This window comes from Lissotriton vulgaris, chromosome 1_1 (genome assembly GCF_964263255.1).
Source record: "Lissotriton vulgaris chromosome 1_1, aLisVul1.2, whole genome shotgun sequence".
Classification (NCBI taxonomy): Eukaryota; Metazoa; Chordata; class Amphibia; order Caudata; family Salamandridae; genus Lissotriton; species Lissotriton vulgaris.
The window spans coordinates 1,785,287,051-1,785,303,122 of record NC_141685.1 but is presented as its reverse complement, the minus strand read 5'-3'; positions in this window follow the sequence as shown (position 1 = coordinate 1,785,303,122).

Sequence of the window (16,072 nt, the reverse complement as noted above, 5' to 3'; positions counted from 1 at the left end):
TAAAACAGCCAAACGGTCTTTTACATCAAAGTGCGTTGTTTTTTCTTGTACCACTGACATCTGACTATCGAGGTCCTAAACGCTCATTCTAATTCCGAACAATAGTTCGTATGGGCTGAAACCTTTTAGAGAATTTCTTGGCATGTTGTTAAGACTAGTCTGGACACTTATTAAATGTTTGACCCACCCAGCGCCTGAACCTAATACCTTCGCTGTTATAGATTGCTTTATGTCACGGTTTTTTCTTTCTACCACACTATTCCCTTCGGGGTGCGACGGACAAGAATACCGCAACCCAATTCCCATGCTGGCCATGGCCTCCTTATAGGCTCGAGAGCTGAAAGCAGGACCCTGGTCAGAATGGAACGTGGTAATTGCGTATGTGCCGATAAAGACTCGCAAATCTTTTATAACCGTTCTAGCGTCAGCCGAGCGCTGGAGGCCTCATTTTTTAAGTGCTTTTCGCCTTAACTGTTAATAGGACGCAGGATGGGGTGTAGGCAGCGATACGCTCTTTCTGACTGGTAGCCGGTAGCAACGTTCGCTACTGCAATCCCTATTACAGTTTTCGCAGTTGTTTGCATATATTTGGTGTTCTACACTCATTCCCGGCCACCAGAATACTTATTGTAATTCAGTCAGTGATTCCTTGATGTCTCTGTGCCGTAGACCCAAACCCATGTGTGCGTCTGCTATTAAAAATATTCTCCTGTTCATGTTTGGAATTACTCTATCCCCCACTCCAGGGATTCGAGCAAAAGGAACGGAGTTTGCATCGATTATGTATGCATAATTGAGTGGATAGTTTACGGGTAGTGCTGCACAGTCGCCTTTTACGGTCGTTTTTACTGCCAGCATGGTTTCCCCGTCTATGTATTTATCTGTACGCTTTTTTGTGGCTACGGAAGCCGGTTTAGTTGCTTCTGCTTTGGCTGTATTAGCCAATGAATTCCCTGCAACGTGAACGCCATCACGTTGAAGACTCTGTGCGTGAATCACGTGAGTCTTTTGTAGTTCTTTGTGTAAAAGAGCTACCTCGTTCCAGAGCAATTTATGCTTTATTGTGGCACCTGTGTCATCTTTGTAGTCGTTTTCGATCCAACTCTGCAGTCTGTTATTGTAAGAGTTGACGCAAAAATGAGAATCGCACACGATAAGTGTTGGGAATTCACGTTCTGCATTTTCTAGCGCCATCTTTAAAGATCTGATTTCAGTTCTTTGAACCGAACAGTTTCTTACAGATTCAGTTTTTGTTACTTTCGGTCTGAATTTACCGCACAGCCAACGACCTTTAATGATCGCACATGCTGCATCGTAGGATTTTCTCTCTACGTTGAAATGCTGTACAAAGCTATCTGTATAGATTATACAGGCGTACTGTGGGAGAGGCAGAATTTCGATTGGCAGAGGATATTCTTCTTCATATTCTAAATCATTCAGTTCTTCAAATTGCGGGGCGAAATAGTATTTCACGTCTTCCGCTCCTAGAGAATCTATGCACTGTATCCATTTCGGGTCCAGTGACACTGTAGGCAGGTTTACTGGGCTGAATAGCGCCTCGAAGGCGGATTCCGCTGTAAGGATATTAATCCGTTTGCCGTGTGCTAGTTCTCGTTCATTTGCTAATGCGATTTGCACTGCGTTCACAGTTCTTTCTGTGTGACTGAATGTTTTTTCTGCTTGTGTGTACAAGTGAGATTTAATTGAAATTGGTACCTTTTCTCCCTCATTAGAGGTTAGGTACGTGAATCCGCATCTTCCTGGGATGACTCGGATTACAAGATCACGTGTGTTGTCACGTGTATCTAATTTTGTTTTTGCTAACATGTCTGTTTGCAGTGATCTCAAAATTTCTGTGTGTTTTTGAGTCCAATTGATTTGTTTTAAATCAGGTTTTATTAGTTCGTAGAGAGGTTTAACCCTCTCTGCGTAATTTAGGATGTAAGTTCTTCCGAAATTCAGAAAACCTAGTATTGATTGTAAATTCTTCAGCGTTTTTGGAGCTTGGAGTACAGCGCACTTCTCTAAGAAGTTGTCCACTAGGCTTTTCCCTTCACTTGACAATTCGTACCCTAAGAACAGTACTGTCAGATGGGCAATTCGGGACTTTTTAAAGTTGAATTTGTAACCCTCTGCTGCGAACCCAAGTATAATGGTGTTCACTCTTTTCAAGTGAGTATCCAAGTCATCGTCTGTGAGATAAATATCATCTACGTAAGATAATGCTTCATCATCATACATTTGTAGTAACTCTGTTACCCTAGCTGAGAATAGTCCTGAGCTGTTCTTGAACCCCTGTGGGAGTCGACAGAATTTTTTCTGCGATCCAAAGGTGGAGAAAGCGGTCAAATATCTGCTTTCCGGTGCAATGTTTTGACAAAAGAAACCATTAGAAATGTCTAATGTCGTTTTGTATTTTTTCCTAACTATATTATTCATTAGGGCTGCACTATGCGAGTTTTGTACTGCAAAGGTTTTGCAACATGTATTAAGATGTCTGTAGTCCAATACTAGACGATATGAATTGTCTGGCTTGGAGACAGGAAACAAAGGATTGTTCATTTGAGAGGTGCATGTTTCAATCACCCCCGGTATTCAAGTTGATCTAAGATCTCCCTGACCTGTTTTTTAGTTTCTTGCTTTATGGGATACTGCCGTTGGGCAGTTGGTTCACTTTTTAGTTGGATTTTGTGAGGCGGTGAATCCTCATCCCATCCTACATGATTTTTATACAATGCAGGTGCCTGGGCCACTGCCCATTTCCTTGCATATGTGTATTTTTTGTGAATCGGTATGTGATTCGAGAAGCAGGCATAATCACTTCTTCGCCACGAGGGCACTCCCTGACAAACTCTGGGGGCCAATCTTTTTCAGCTAACAGAATATCATAGCCTTTTGAGAGCTTATCCCAAAATAGACCCTTAATTTTCCTAGTCTTATCACCCTCTATACGCAATGTTATTTCGTATATTTTATGGGGCTCGCTAAGTCTGGCGTCGGCAGTTTCAACCTGAATGTATTCATTCGTGTCCACTGTCTCCAGATGACTCATCAAGATCTTGCGGGCTATAGTGAATTCTGCTGCACTGTCCAACATTGTCAATGCCCACTCCCCGTTTTTCAACTGTGTCCTCAGTATTCTCGGCATGGTTGATTACTCTAATACTGGCTACCTTCTTTTTCTGAAATTGAGATTTCTTATTTTGAGCAGCTTCCTTGTCTTTGGACTTGGTGTGCTCTCCTGGGTCTGACCGTCCTCTTCTTTCCGAATTCTGTGGAAAAGATCGAGAGGGACGTGTATCAATACTTTGATATCTATCAGGTTTTTTTTATATTATCCCTATTTCTAAGGTTATATCTTTTCTCAGAGGGCTCCCGTTGGGGAGACTGGCGTTCTCGAGTCGGAGTTCTTTCCCTCCGTCGAGGAGACCTTCCTCTGGACTGGAAAACTTTTTCCTTGGGAGTGGATTGTTTATTTCCATCCCAGCTCTTTTTTGGAGTGTTTAAATTATTTTTAATAAATAATTTTTCAGTATTTTCGAGCAGTTGGGGCTTAACTGGTTTCCCACCCAAGCTGTCTCTACCTAATTCTTCATAGCATTTTTTATGATTTTTGCAAGTTCAACAGGATCTTTTATATCTGTTTCCCTCAACTTCTGGCGAATCGCCACAGATGCTGCTTCTCCCTTTATGTTGGCTAATAATATAGCCGTGACCTGCTTGAAGTCTTTTAGTAATTTCATACCTAGATTTAAAGCGGGCTCTGGACCGAATTCATTTTGAATCTGTTTTAGCACTTCTGGTATTACCGCCATAGACGGAACACCGTGTGTTTTTGTGTAAATGGAAGCAAAGACTGTACCCCAAGTGTCGCAGTCCTCCACGTGTGGTGCGATTCCCATAGGAAGGCAGATGGTCAAGATTCTGTGTTTCTCAATAGGGGTAGTATCAGGAAATACTGCCTCTATTTGAGTGATTTTCTGGGCTAACCAGAAAGGAATTTGTTCCCGTTTTACGGGTGTTTTACCAAGACATGACTGTATGTTCTGTGGTGTAATTTTATTTGTGTTCCCCTGATGAGGGGTCAGCTGTGGTGTATTAACAGCTGGCTGGACTGTTGCAGTCCGCATTACATATTGGACTAATTGCCTATGTATTTTTATTAATGTGTTTAGCTGTGCTAACAGCTCTTCTCTAGACATTCTTGCAATGTCAGGATGTGGTGTGTAGCTGGCTAGAACCGGCCACGTGGCTCCTGGTCTACCTAGTGGACCGAGCCTAGTTATGTGATCATTGTGTTTTAGGGCGCCATTAAACCAGAGCAGGTGCTCTTGAAATTTAAGTGGAATTTCAATCTCCTCGAAAGGAGCGTACTCTTCCGGAGGTTTCTCTATTTTGTAATAGTGAAACTCTTGTGTTATAGCGTTTACCGCTGGAAAGTTTATCCATGTATAGAATACCTCTGTCTGCCGATACTCGTGAGCCTCTATCACGAAAATTACTGTACCACCTTGAGGTGTCAGTCCGTGTTCTATAAGTTTTAAAGTTATAGATCTTCTTAACTGGACCGGGATGATAATAGCATCCGGGTCTGTCTGTAGGAGACTCGAGTCCTCCTCTATTAGTATGGAAGCCAGCCTAGCTGCTTCCCTTTCTTCTTCATTGTCTGACATTTAAAAAATGCAGGCTTTTGCAGAGTAGGTCTCCAAGGAGACAAAGATTAGGTGCACAATATTTTGGAACACTGTATCCTTCAACGTTGAATAAACCAGAGCTTTACATAGGAATCTGTTCCTACTAAGGTCGGGCGGATTTTAACCTTTCACCCACTCCAGACGTCTATTGGAGTATTTTACGGGAGAAAGGGGTGTGAAATATGCACGACTGAGTTACTCTACAAGTCTTGCGTTAGTTTATCGCCTTACCAAACATTCGGGCGCCATGTAGTGTAGTTCCTAGTTTCCCACTAGGCCCTGCGCATTGGAATAACATAAACAGTAGTATCGACGTGGAACTGCTTATATTCCAGGCCTCCACTGACTATGCTAAACTTAATTGGGTTGTGTTACCAACTAGCTCAGAGGTCACTGGAAACTTTCTTCTCTGCATAGGAAGTGATCAGCTTCCTTGGCACAGACAAGAAGGGATTCAGTTTTCCAACAACCGTGCAACATGACAACTTTGCTCCTCAGATCAAGAGTCGATCTCTAGGGTCGTGTGAAACAATAGACACAGATTTCACTCAGTCAGTCTAGTGCAGTTTACTTTCACAGTATGTAGAGAATAGAGAGACGGGCGTGTATCAATAAAGGGTTAACATTTATTGAACAGTCTTTCTTCTCGTACAAGAGAAATGTATTGCCACAATTGCAATAACTGTTATTATAAAAAGTACGTACAGTAAGATAAGTATTGCGAAATAGAAATGTAAAAGCATTGATATGGTTTCTTAGCCATACAATGGTTTAAAAGTAATAAAACATATATACAGTCATATATACATTAGGCTAACATACTCAACTGGTGCTTCTAACTAAGCCTACCCCAGTGTGCCTGACCTAAGCCTAACACGTGAAAAGGGGAGCAAGTAAGTAGCTTTAAGTTAAGTTGGTTTTGCCAAGGTTTGTTTCAAGAATTCTCGTCTAAGGGTTTAGTCAACACCATACCTCTGAATAGAATGATGGAGGATTGGTATCTCCTTCAGGGGTCTCTCTCGATATCCCAGTCGCCCGCGAGGGTAAACCGGAAGCGCCGGGACTGGATTTCTCCGCACGAGAAAGGCAGCGGCTTCTCTCAGCGCATCGAGGAAGGAGGGGTGACAGCGTCCGCGGGCAGCTGGAATCTGCTGGATGTCTTCCCAGAGGGACGGCTGTTCAGCTCCTCAAGCGTACTGCACCATAGTTCGCGCTGTAGCGGCGATAATGGTAATCAGCAGCTTCACCACCACAGGATAGCAGGCTGCAGCGACAGAGTGCTAGATTTACCAACACAGGGTCATGCAGGCAGCTGGCATCAGCAACAGGCAACAAACTCGCAGCTCGTATCTCACATTGCTTAAGGCAACGTTGGTAATATTTATACCTGACAGGTGCCGGGTTTGACGAAAGTTTGCTGGACATAAGACGTCAATTAAAGATGTCACTAGGAAGTGACAGTTATCAGTTGCTCATTAGAGTTCTATTACTAATCAAAACATAGCAAGCGGGGATTTCCAGGTTTGCTGAGTTTTTATCTTGTTGAAGAACTCGGAGTGTTATCTAGGAATATCAGATAGTGACTGCTGCTCTGTCATTGCACTAATTGGTCGCAAAGGAAGTAGCAGAGAGTCATGCTGGAATGTGGCTCTGTTCGTGTGAGGCCAGAGATGACTTTTCAGAAAATCGCACTTGAACGGTTATGCCAATATAGGGAATAAATGGATTTATAGCCGAATAGGGGCATAAGGTCACAGTATCGATCAGGAACCTAGACAAGCACGCAACAGTCCAATGCCCATTTAAATGAACATTCCAGGCAGGTGAAGACAGATTGCAGCCAAGCGTAGTATGCAAAACTAAAAAACAATCCGTAAGCCGCACTCAGTATGGCCAGAGGGAGAGTACCATAGCATGCAAGTATATGGCTAGGAAGCATCTGCAACCAGTCTTGTCTGTGTAGGGCCACACAAAAAGCATCCATTGCACAGCAGGCAAATCAACAGCAGGACTCCATCAGCTAAGGTAGGGAATAGTGGCAACCCACCGAAGATGCTAGAGTGAATAAATGCCGGTATCACACCAAAAATAGTTTGGAAAGAAGACACAAGGCCAGAGCCAACAACTTAAAAAAAAATGGGCTGGTAGTATGAGAGGCATTGAAAATGGTATGAATTAAAGCACCAAAATGCAGTGGGAGGTCAGTATTAGGAAGGGCTTGCACCTCTGATCGGGTATTGGCCACATGAAGGACGAATGTTTCACGTGCAGATGTGAGAGAAACTTCTTCTTGGGATAACAATGCTCTAATTCTGCTCAACTTATTGAAGTCTGCCTTCCAGGTTGGGATGGAAGGCCAGACTGAGTTATCAAGTCACCCTTGTGGGGGTGGAAACAGTAAATGTTTACAGCAAACCATACGTTGCAAGACTGTCACAATGTAAGAGATGCCGGTAAGCATACCACAGCAGTCCTAATTATTCAAAAGCAGATTACTACCGTTTAAAAGCAGAGTGAAAGTTGGTGTAATATTTGGCATGGAATACCTTTCAGAATGCATGCGAGATTTGGGGCCGTTAGGTTACAGGCTCTGGGCAACTATATGTTTTTGCAAACCAGAAAATTACCTATGGTTGCATCACATGATTCAAATGTCTGTTTCTCTAGCAAAGTGTTAAAGCATTGGATTAGCACAGTAGGGCATGGCCTGCTGAGCTGCAGAATGGCCGCTAGCTAGGTGAGCTCTTCAGGCCGAGAAAAAATCCTACACTTATCTTTGTGAGTAGAGAGGCACTGCTGTGCTAATACCATCCCCAGATGTTGCCTGGTAATCAAGGATCCAGGCTGTCTGTTCGCTGAACTCGGACTCGACCCAGCGACAAGCGGGAGGCTCCAGCGAGGGAGAGCAAGGCGGGGCTTATCTACGCCCTTGGAGGGCAGAGCGGCAGGGCGTGAAAATCAATCCCGGGGTGCCCCCTGTGGTGTGGGCCGTGGGCTGTAAGGTGATCGCCCGGACATCCCCTTTACCTCTGTAAGGTGCTGCTGTTCGTAGCTAGGACCCCGGAGGGGGGGATCTGCTGAGTTTATATGTGCTGAAGAATGTAAGGCAGAACAGGCACACATCATCCGGTGTAGAGCAGCAGCTACTAGCGGAGATAATCAGGCGGGCAGGAGGAATCCAGAAAGACTCACTGTAGTGACGTTAGAAGACCAGGAGACTAACCTCAGGCCAAGTGTCTGAATACACGAGCACCATTACCGCCGACGGCCCCCTGTGGACCAGGTCAATACTGAGTGCGTAGGATGGGTGAAATTTTAAAAGGCAGGCGAGTGAGCCCCTGGTAAATGGAGGGCCTGTGCAATCAGACGATAAGGAGTGAACGGCCCCCAAGGTTGAGATCAGCTCGGTGTACAACTCTGCGGGCACTGCTCTGGGGCTCTTGTGTGTGTACATGCAGTGATGCACGACTATTGAGGGCCTGGAGAAGTCTATTTGATTGAGGGCAGCTCCCAAAAACGAACCTGTGCACTGGGACGAGGTACGATATCAAGGTTTGGTGGAGGAAGCCTCTGAGCAGTGGAGCCGCGTAGGAGAGCGAAGCACGGTGCTGACTCCAACAAGGGGACTGGCGTTGGTCGACTGGGCATGGGGGGGTGCCTAGATAATAGGAGCTCTTGCCACATTGGGGCCCTGCCAGGTGAAGTGGAAGACCGCGAAGTGCTGGATTGGAGGTGGCTGCCCTGAGCAGAGTGGGACCTAGAAGCCTAACAGCGGCTCGTCCCCAAAACTGAATTGGGCATATAGGTTGCAAGTGTGGCCCTTTCATGTCTACGGTGTAAATTAGATGAAGCATTGGCACATCCGTGTTGCTGGTGACCCCTCCACGTAGATTAACTGCTCAATATCTACCTGCAGGGCCTCGCGGGAGCACCTAATAGCCCCTGAGAGAATCATGGGCAAACAAGATGTGAAACAACCAAAGCTGACCTTCGACCAGAGGAGGACCAAGAGACTCACAGAGTCGGAGGCAGATGTTGGAGCGGAGAGTCTGCCAGAGTCGTAGACGGTGGACCAAAGGGGAAGATCTGTGCACTCTGATGCTTGAGATGAGGTCTACCTTCAGAATATATACGCCAAGTTGGATACACTGACCTCCAAACTGGATACTGTCAAGTCGCAGGTGAGCTCGCACGAGAACTGGCTTGATGTGCTGGATAACCGGGCCTCAGAATTCCATGAGTTCCAAGTTGAAACCAAGGAACAGCTACTAGATATGGATCGAATGCTGGGTATAATTTGCGCCAAGAAGGAAGACCTGGAAGCCAGCTCGCGCCGCAATATTATGCAAATTACTGGCATACTGGCGACAATACCCATCACCAATATGGAGACCTATGTAGCAGACTTGCTTCGGGAGAAATTTGACCCAAATCTTCTGTAGTTTTCACAGTGGAGCGGCGCACCATGCTTTAGGCCCCAAACCTCCAGTCGGCGCTACATCCAGACCAATCCTGGCTAAAATTTTGAACTATCAGGACCGGACCTTAACCTGTGCCAGGACCATGAGAAAGGGACTATCAAGCACAAGGGTAAGAACATCTCCTTTTATCTAGATTGCACACCTGCTGTGCAATTGGCGAGGTGTGAGTTTCTCCCTGCTAAACAAATCCTGTTTCAGGCCCCAGATTCCTACTCGCTGTTGTATCCCGCCAAGCTCAAGGGTACTCACAAGAGATCTGTGCATTTCTTCACGGATGCTAAGTCTGCCCTCAAATTTGCTAAACATATCATGGGAAGAAGTCCATACATAATTCCAACTCTGCAGACTCTGTCGAACCCCAGCTAAGTGAGAATGACTGACGAGACTCCAGCCCTGCTTCACTCCTTCCTGGAGCTGCTATAGGACTGCACAGTAGGCTGAGTTGGGTTAGGTACTTCCAACTGTTTTAACCTGCACTGACTTAATGTGTTTCAGAATTGCTGGTTATGATGTGCTGGTATATTTTCAATTTTAGTTGGATAGGCACAGCTCTCCGCAGTTTTCTTGGCAACCCTGTGCAGGCAGGGGAGTATGCTGGTGGTACTACAACCCCATGGGAGAGCTCCCGCCTGTTGCTTTTTTTCTCTAAAATGTTTGGGATGGGTATTTTACAACCTGATTGGGGGATTGGAGTGGGAGGAGGGTTGGGGGGGTTTGATGTTCTGTGTTTCGCCAGATTATTGCTATACAGTTTAGCCTGCTGTTACTGGGTGCCACCGATCAAAGTACTGTGCTCTGCTCCTACTGTCATGTTTCACTTTATTTTATTAGCTGACATATGACTAGTCTTAATTTTTTTACATGGAACATCCATGGGCTTAATGTCAGGAGGAAATCCAAGCTTATACACTCCTATTTAATAAGACATCGCATAGATATTTTTGTGTCACAAGAAACACATCTCAATATTACGCCCTCTCCCAGGCTGAAAAACAGCAGATGGGGCTCCGTTTACTCTTCTATTTACTCAAAGTACTCTAGGGGGGTGGCTGTGTTGGTCAGACAAGGTCTGGATTGGAAATAAAGTGACTTGCAGACAGACTCAGAGGGTAGATTCATCATACTAATGGGTACTCTCAGTGGGATTCTTGTTGTGCTGGTGGCAGTGTACGGCCCTAATTTTGACTCTCCTAATTTTCTAGATATATGGTCCAGAGTGAGGGTGACAAACTGTGAGACCATCATCTGGGGTGGGGACTTCAATGCCATCCTGAATGACGAGTTGGATCGGGAAGGGTCATCTCGAGCATTGCATCCCTCAGCTAGCGTTGCATTGAATGCTGTTCTCTTAGACAGCAAATTGGTAGATGTCTGGAGACAACATCATCCACACATTAAGGGGGGGACGTTCATATCTGAGTACCATGAAGCATGGTCACGATTAAACTTCCGGTTGGTGTCACAAGATGTGGCTACATGGACCAGTGAGGTAACACATCTCCATAGGTCCCTATCGGACCACGCGCCGTGCTTCCCAACCCCGTTCCACAAATGTTTACGTGGCGGCTACCAACAGATACACTTCTAGATGAGGCCTTTAAGGAGGAAATTAGAGGAGATAGCAATGACTATTTTACACTGAAGGTTGTGTCCGTTGACACTGAGGTCTCTTTATGGGAGGCGTTTAAGATGGTCATTAGGGGTAATTTCATCGCCCGACAGGCTGGAGTGCTGAAGGCTATTCGGGGCACGCTTGCAACTCTAGAAAATTAGATAAGGGAGCTGGAAACACAGTTTTACTCCTCCAATGATCCCAGGTTACTAGCCCCTTTGAAGGAGAAACTGATTGTAATTTGAGGAAGAGGTGCACCAAGAAGTATGATTTTTTAGGCCAGAAGGTACGGGGAGGGGGACAGGCCGGGGAGGACTCTCGCAGCAATGATTCGCACCCCAAGATCCACTGCTAATGTAACTGAGCTGAACACAACAGTCTGTCATTAGAGGCCAGAGAGACGTACTGGATGAGTTTTCACATTTTTATTCTGAACTATACACTACTACGCAGGAATCTAGTCAAGGTGACCTGCTACCATTTCTTGACTCACTGGAGTTGCTCTGGTTGGGCCAGAGGCATAGGGACTATTTGGACTTCCCATTTACGGTGGAGGATGTCACCCAGGTTATCATGAGCTTACTGCTGAACAAGGCCCCCAGATCGGACGGTCTAACAACCGCCTTTTACAAGACTTATGCGGAAGAGCTGGCACCCCACCTAATTGCGCTATATGAGGAAGCTCAAGCCTCGGGCATTTTACCACCGCCAATGCACGAAGCAATAATAATTACCTTGCTGAAGCCTAGGAAGCTGGAAAGTTAATTGGACTCATAGAGATCTTTGTCTTTAATAAACTTGGACATGAAAATCTTGGTGAAGCTGATCGCTAATCGATCACAGCCTCTCTTCCCATTGGTCATCCGCCCAGATCAATCAGGATTTATCCTAGGGAGATCTACCGCCCACAATCTAAGAACCCTAGTCTCAGTACTGCATTATCTACACCCTGATGTGCAAGCAGCTTCAATCTTCCTAGATGCTACGAAGGCGTTCGATACGCTGAAATGGCAGTATTTATTCGCTATACTGACCCGCATGGGGTTTAGCCCGCTGTTTATTACTCTCATATGTTTGCTATATACACAGCCTACAGCTCGGATCTGAGTGAATGGTCTGATATCGTCACAATTTGTCATCTTACAAGGCACAAGTCAGGGCTGCCCGTTCTCCCCTTTACTGTTAGCAATAGTGATGGAGCCGCTTGCAGCCCGCATTAGCAACTCCACACAGACAAAGGGATTGGGTTTACTACTAGGAGTCTTTTAATTTAATTATATGCTGATGACATCACATTGTATGTGACAGACCCGGCATCTCATCTTGATCTGGGACTCCTTGAATTTATCAGATTTGGAGGTCTCTTGGGCATCTCCGTCAATTGGGCCAAATCAGTCATTTTTCCTTTAACTGACGCCACTACCCAGACTCCCTCTGACCTCCCTCTCAAATGGGCGGAAGAACCCGTGACTATCTGGGCATATGGATCAGTAGAAATATGCAAGACATATGGACATGAACTTCAGGCGTGCCATAACATGGTTGGAAGGGAACGACACTGAGTGGGCTAAAGGAAGCGTGGACAAAGCTCCCGCTGTCTCTAGTCGGGAAAATAGCATTGGTCAAGATGGTGGTGCTTCCAAAATTTCTTTCTTTATTCGTCAACATTCCCATTCCCTAACGCAGTCCTTCTTTAAATCTCTTCAATCCCTTCTAGTCTCGCTGGTCTGGATGGGAGGGCAGGCATGGTTTTCGTGGGACCTATTGATGCTTCCTTTATGGTAGGGTCGATTGGGAGCCCCAGATATGAAATTGTATGCATGGTGCGCTCAGGTTCAGTTTCTTCACCACTGGTTACACCTGACTCCTTTCCAACCCAACGTTTGTGAGTGTCTCTATGAGTGTGTGAGTCAGTCTGTGAGTGAGTACATGGGTGTCTGAGTGGGTCTGTGAGTGGCTGTGGAAGTCTCTGAGTTGGTCTGTGAGTGGTATGTAAGACTCTGAGTAGGTCTGTAAGTTGGTACATGAGTCTTTGAGCAGGTGTGATAGAGTATAAGTTGTTCTGTAAGCTGGTGCACAAGTACCTGAATGGATCTGTGAGTTGGTATACATATCTGAGTCTGTGAATGAGTCCATGAGTGTCTAAGTGGTTATATGAGTGCATCTGAGAGTGTCTGAGTAGGTCTGTGAATGAATATGTGAGTGGGTCTGTGAGTGGGTGTTTGAATGTCTGAGTGGGTTTTTCAGTGGTTACGTGAGCACCACAGTGGGTTTCTAAGTATCTGTGTGGGTCTATCAGTAGCTATGCTAATGAGGGTACCACAACAGAACCACACCTGCCCCTTTATCCGAGCTAAGTGCTACCTCCACGGGTAAATATCCAGTACATATTCTACTCTACAGCTGCACCATGAAGCACAAGGAAATGTCACCAATGACCTTCTGTGCGTTTTGGCAATGTGATTTTTCCTCAGGCGTCTTTCTCCAGACATTCCTACAGAAAAGATGAAGAGAGTACAGAGGTAAATCTCCACCAAACAAGGGTCCTTTGTCTTAACTATATGAAGTAATCGCTTCTATGTTTGGTTAAGCTGTCCTCATATTCCTCGGCATCAAGAACACATCTATAAAATCGGTAGGAAATACCCTGGGTTGCCTTTTGGTAAGCTGCCCTTCATTCAGGCAAAAGGCAGAAAAATCATTGCATACTACTAAGGTGGAGGGGGCAGGGCCAAAACGGCAGAGCTTCAGGTGCTTTCACAAATCTGTATACTTGTAGTCATTTAAAGGGAGAGCCATGGACTCTCACCAGGTAAGGACAAGAAGGAAACCACTTGTCACAGTCAATCCGAATTGCACTCCTATAGCTCAACAATGCATTCACCTACGATGCCTTTCAGAGCATCTTTAAATGTGGAATTGCAGAGAGAACACACTTGTTTTGCCTTCGTGAAGCCCAGGACGCACAGTATCATTTGTCCTTTACAGAAGTGGAGCTTCAATTAGGGTCCTATTCAGCCAAGGAAGGAGAGGCTTACCTTCGCAGGAGCACGAGCGGAGAGGACATTTCACGCAGGAGTTCTCCCTGGGCTAACCACCGCCAGTTCACCAGCACCGCCAGCCGCACCGTCGCACCGGGACTACGGTTCCCGTGAGCCTTTGCGGTGGCGCGTTCCCTGACGCGGTATACGCGTCAGGAGGGGCTTCAAAAGAAGCGAGCCCTCGGCGGAGCGGGGGGTCCTATTCAGCCAAGGAAGGAGAGGCTTACCTTGTCAGGAGCACGAGCGGAGAGGACATTTCACGCAGGAGTTCTCCCTGGGCTAACCACCGCCAGTTCACCAGCACCGCCAGCCGCGCCGCCGCACCGGGACTACGGTTCCCGTGAGCCTTTGCGGCGGCGCGTTCCCTGACGCGGTATACGCGTCAGGAGGGGCTTCAAAAGAAGCGAGCCCTCGGCGGAGCGGGGGGGTCCTATTCAGCCAAGGAAGGAGAGGCTTACCTTGTCAGGAGCACGAGCGGAGAGGACATTTCACGCAGGAGTTCTCCCTGGGCTAACCACCGCCAGTTCACCAGCACTGCCAGCCGTGCCGCCGCACTGGGACTACAGTTCCCGTGAGCCTTTGCAGCGGCGCGTTCCCTGACGCGGTATACGCGTCAGGAGGGGCTTCAAAAGAAGCGAGCCCTCGGCGGAGCGGGGGGGTCCTATTCAGCCAAGGAAGGAGAGGCTTACCTTGTCAGGAGCACGAGCGGAGAGGACATTTCACGCAGGAGTTCTCCCTGGGCTAACCACCGCCAGTTCACCAGCACCGCCAGCCACGCCGCCGCACCGGGACTACGGTTCCCGTGAGCCTTTGCGGCGGCGCTTTCCCTGACGCGGTATACGCGTCAGGAGGGGCTTCAAAAGAAGCGAGCCCTTCGCGTCGCGGGACGCGAGCGGGACGCCCGGGGCGAAGCCCGGGCAAAGGGCGGGCCCTCTGTGGCCCTCAGAGGCCCAAGAAGGCCAGGCGAGGCCACCCCCCTGACGCCCATTGTTTGGTATCAATAAAGAATCATTCAAGGCTGTCTATAACTCTCTGTCTAGTTGTCATTTGCCCATTGCCCCTGAACTCTACCCTGTGATACTGTTCACTCACCTTGACCTCTCGCTACAGGTAGTAGGCAACATGGGGAAGAGGAAACTGGCACCCGTTGCTACTGAGCCACTCAATACTATGTACTCATATGTCGTACAAAAGGTCAGTAAGATCAATAATGAGAGGAGGCAATCTTTAGGCCTGAGCCAATCCCCAGTCTTGCCCCCAGTAAGCCCGTCTTCAAGTGCATCATCCACACTGACGTCGGTTATACCGCTAGAGATTCCACCAATAAATAGATCAGATCATATCCTACAAGATCATGGTAGCGAAGAAGAAGATCCCGAGGTCTTGGTAAATTTGTCTGCTAATATTGATTCTGACTCCAACCATCAGATAATTACAGTGGAAGAAGCATTATCTCCGGAACAGCCCGCACCACGGGCTGTGAGAGCCTGTAGAAAATCTCACTCAAAGCGAGGGGGAAACAACAAGGTAAGAAAAAGTTGGCCACACCACCCCCAAGACGTGAAGTGCAATATGTTGAGCTTGACGTGGAAGCAGAGTCAAGACGTATCATTGATGACGACTTATTTAATCGGATACAAGAAATTATTGATATTAAAATCAGGACAATCATTAAGCCTCTGATTGGGAAACTGGACAAATTAACATCGGAGGTCAAAAAGGCAGGTGTAGTACATAATAAGTTGGTTGAAGAGGTGGAGAACTTATCCTCCCTTGTTACAAAATTGGTGACTGGAGATGCGGAGGTCATACCTACTGAGAACGCATCACAGTCCACCCTACCTGAGCAGCCACTACCATCACCTTCCCTACCGGCACCTAGTCAGGAAGCAGCAGTAGGTGCCGTTTTGTCCTCCACAACTGGCGACACAAGAGGATCAAAACACGAGGACGTTTCAGCCCAATTCATTTTGGAAGCCTCCCCAGTAGTGCTTGTACTTGCAAATGTTCCTGTTTTACCACAAGAGAAAATAGAATCTAAACAGGACTTGAAAGATAAAGCGCTACATTGGCTCACCACCAATATGCATATGGCTCATCAAGGGTTGGATAGCTTAGCAAGGGACATCGTCATGACCAGGAGGATATCTTGGATCGGGACTAAGCCTAAAAAATTTAAAGGGAACTGCGTGATTATAAACTTCGCTAATGCGGACGTCCTCCCAAACATTTTGACCAATATCT